This window comes from Triticum dicoccoides, chromosome 7A, assembly GCF_002162155.2.
Source record: "Triticum dicoccoides isolate Atlit2015 ecotype Zavitan chromosome 7A, WEW_v2.0, whole genome shotgun sequence".
NCBI lineage: Eukaryota > Viridiplantae > Streptophyta > Magnoliopsida > Poales > Poaceae > Triticum > Triticum dicoccoides.
The window spans coordinates 48757264-48761675 of NC_041392.1; positions in this window are offsets into that span (position 1 = coordinate 48757264).

The window sequence follows — 4412 nt, forward strand, 5'->3', positions numbered from 1 at the left end:
AAGGACACATCACACAAGTGCGAGCACAACATCAAGATTTGTTACCGAGGTTTATCAACATGACTACATCCCTGGATCATGACTATGAACGCTCATCCCCACCACTAAATTATGTAGTTCAATCGACGTTAAGACCGTCGAGGCCATCAAACATCGCTCCGACTACGGCGCCATGGCTGATCGAGCCATCCCTCTCGTGATCTCTGCATAGCCCACCAGCTTAAGTCTAGTTTATTTGGCTACATCATGGTGATTTTATATACTAACAGTTTCTCGATACACATATTCGACTCAACCATCAATCCACTGCTAATTATAAACCTAACTGTAGCACAACTCATACACATAATATTTGACGAACACCTAAGCCTCCGCTAATTACATGTCCAACTATGGCACAACTCATACACATAATGTTCGACACATATTACCTTGCACTATACACACACACACATACATTCTCGTGTACGATTCCCGGGTAACGTTGGCGCTGCTCAACATGCACGAGGCAGACAACCTGCCCCGGTAGAACCAATGATCCGTCTTGAGTCTTGACCCGAGGGAGTGGACGCCGTGGGCTCCGAGAAAAACACCACAAGCATTAAATTATGAAATCGTGTATATTCAAGTCGCAAGTTGCGAGGAAGGACGCCATGTGAACCAACACACGGCGAATCGGGACCTTTCTTCCGAATAGGACAACACGTCAACACCACGGCGGCGAAGACGACAGCGACGGACGGTGACCACGACGGCGGCGACGACTCATTGCTCATCAACTGCATCTTCCATAATCCCTAGTATATCCATCCTGTTACAGGTCGACAGGTTGTCATGTGGAGAAGACTATTGTCGCTGTAGCAGTTGCACGGGCTCGGCAGTCCACGAGATCGCCAGGTCCTACGTGCACTTTTTTTTTTGGGGGTCGACGGGCACACGTTGGTCGGGCTGGGCCGACGTTGTTCTCGGGTGAGCCCCACCGGGCCCATGGCTAGACTGGGCCGGCGCATGCCCCTAGCGAGCTGAACAAGACTCTGGCCTCCGATCCACTTCGGGAAGCTTCCGTAAGGCTTTTTTTCCTTCGATTTTTGTGTGTGTGTTTTCTGTCGGTATTTATCTTGCTTCATTTTAATTTCATTTTTAAAAATTTCATGTTCATTTTTAAAATTCGTATTTAGCAAAACATCATGAGTATTTTAGAAATTGTTATTTTTTTTCTAGATACGCAAATATTTATAAAATACATGAGTTTTTTTCTTCAGAATTTTGATTATTTTCTAAACTTGTGGATATTTATAAAATTCATGGATTTTACTATATTTGAATTTTTTTTAATTCATGAACATTTTCTAAAATTAACGAACCTTCTTAAAATAGCAATAGTTTCAGATGAATCACAAATTTCTTCAGGTATGCCCACAATTGTCAGAAATATGACATCAATACTGTAAACTATACTAAGCCAGAAAAAAATCAAGCTGACAAATGATACTATATAGTTTCTTCACGTTGCTACAGAGAAACACAACATTCAGTAAATCTGATCATAATTAGGTACTGCAAGCTGAAGAGGTACGTTTTAATCACAACCCCGATTCAGTTTAGGAGGATGTCCTTTTCTTTCTGTGCTCGTCTTCGTTTAAGAGAAACCCTCGAGATCCGTGACACAACTGAAAAGAAAAAGATGAATGCTGATCAGTCCCCAAAAAAAGAAGATGAAAGCTGATCCAGTATATGCCCCATGCATTGTTTGATAAAATCACAAGTGCGAGCACTGAAAAGGGCCGGGGCTCACTCACCCAACAGCCTTAGCTTAAAGGAACTAAAAGGAGGAGAAAGATGGAAGCATCTGGTGCTTTGCCATGATGGAATTGAGTGCTTGGCAATGGCTTTAGCGTTCCAGCTCACTGCACAGCTTCTCTATCATCACTCATCAGTGACTGACATTGACGACGGTGAGGCACATGCATGGTTACCTCAAGTTTTGAACCTGGAGCCGCGCTTGCCAACGCTTGGACAGCCACAAAGGGCGTGCCGCGATTTATCCTTGTCGCAGAAAGCAGCAGTGCAGCACCATAGCGGTGCCGATGAGGATGAGGTAGCCCAGGATGAGATTTCTCCCTTGCTTTCAGCTGGTTTAGCCGAGAGCCAAAGCTTTGTCCAGGCATCGCATCGCATCGCATCAGGAGGATGCTTCCTGAATCACACTTGCTACTTGCTAGTACTTGCTGCGTGTGAGGAGGTTGCACTTGCACGGGGACAGGGGGATACCAAACCTTTGCCCGGTGTGGTGCTCCACCTCCACCAAGAAGAGAAGAGAAGAGAAGAGAAGAGAGCAAGTCCTCCTTGGTGGGGCAACGTTGCCGCCGGCCGACGCACAAATAAGGCCGTCGCATTCGCCTCGCCTCGCCCCACCTGATGCTGTTTCTTTGCAGCGGCGGCGGTAGCATTAGCAGATGTCCAACGCCGCCACGGGCGCCGGCCGCAACTACGACGGCGAGCACAATGGTCCTCCCACCGCCAGCGGCTACCAGCGGCGGCACCACTGGCGGCCCCCGCACCCGCACAGCAGCAGGGCGTACCGGTCGGGCGTGCTCCGGTGGGCGATGGCGGTGGTGTTCACGGTGCTGGCCGTGCTAGTGCTGGTGGCGGCCGTCTCCGTGCTGCTGGTGGTGCTGGTGCTGCAGCCCCGGGCGCCGTACCTGGCCGTGCAGACGGCGCGGCTGGGGAACCTGGTGTACGACCAGCAGGGGGTGCTGGACAACGCGGAGCTGGAGCTGGACGTGCGCGCGGCGAACGTGAACGCCCACGCCGCCGTGGCCTTCTCGGAGCTGGAGCTGCGGCTGAGCTTCCACGACATGGTGATCGCCATCCTGCGCGCCGACCCCTTCGTGGTGCCGCCCAGGGGCGAGCGGCCGCTGGGGTACGTGGCGTCGTCGGCGGCGGTGCCGCTGGACGGCGCCGGGCGGGCCGCCATGGAGGGCGCGCTGGACCGCGGCGTGGTGCCGTTCCGGGTGAGCGGGCAGGCACGGACGCGGTGGAAGGTGGGCGGGGTGGTGGCCGTCAAGTACTGGACGCGGCTGGCATGCCAGATCCGCTTCTTCTGGCCCAACGGCACCGCGCTCGACTTCACCTGCAACTCCAAGTCCAGGTCCCGCTACTGACGAACGTCGCCGCATCGATCTCAGATCGAAGAGCTAGCTCCTCCTTTCTCTCCCCCAGTAGTCCAATCGAATCCAAATCCATGGGATTTTCTGGGTGTGGACTAGATCAAGAACAAGACAGCCACTAAGCTTTCTTGGCTTTGCTTACTAATGGAATATATTTTCCTCATGTATGTACTGCATATATTGGAAAACCAAAGAAATATATTTGTACAATTATTTGGTGACGTGCCTTTTGTTTCATTTAGCTACACCACCGTGCCCCTTAATTTTAATTGGGACTGTCTATTTGACATTTGACTGTTTTTCAATTCGAAAACAGTCAAATTTCCCGACCAATCAACAGACTACACCTGTATGAATAGGAAAATCATCAAAGAGCAAAAAGAACGTCTAAACGGACCGGGTAAACATCTGACCCGGTTCTTCCTGGACAACAAACCTCCCTCCTGATCAGGGACCACATAGCACATGCCAACAAGCTGGGTGCAAACGCCTGCAGTCCTATAATTACACTGAAAATAGACAAAATTACATTGACAAAACTGGACTTAATTATACTGAAAATAGACAAAATTACTGTGCAAACTGGGTGCAAAAACATGCTAAAAATACACTGACAAAACCATTCAAAATCCTATAACAAACCACACTGGAATGATTGGATACGCTACACTGTAATGTTGGGATAAATTAAATTGTAAGTACATTCAAATTATACTATAAAACCACTAAAATACACTGGAATTGATGGGTAAATTACACTTAAAAGTCTGTAATGCTGGGATGAACTACACCGTAATTACAATCAAAATAGCACTGTAAAATGCACTCGAAATCACACTGGAAAAAAGGTAAATTACACTGTAAATCTGGGACAAATTATATTGTAAGACTAGGACAAATTATACTGCAATAGTGAGATAAAATGTAGATTATACTGTAAGACTAGGACAAATTATACTGCAATAGTGAGATAAAATGTAGATTATACTGTAAGACTAGGACAAATTACACAGCAATACTAAGATAAAATGCAATGGAATTAATGGGTAAATTACACTTAAAAGTCTGTAATGCTGGGATGAACTATACTGTAAATACAATCAAATAACAGTGTAAAGTTCACTCAAATCACATTGAAACAGTTAATTACACTGTAAATCTGGTACAAACTACACTGCAATATTGAGATAAAATTACACTGTAAGTCTGGGTAAATTACATTTAAAAGTCCGTAACGCTGGA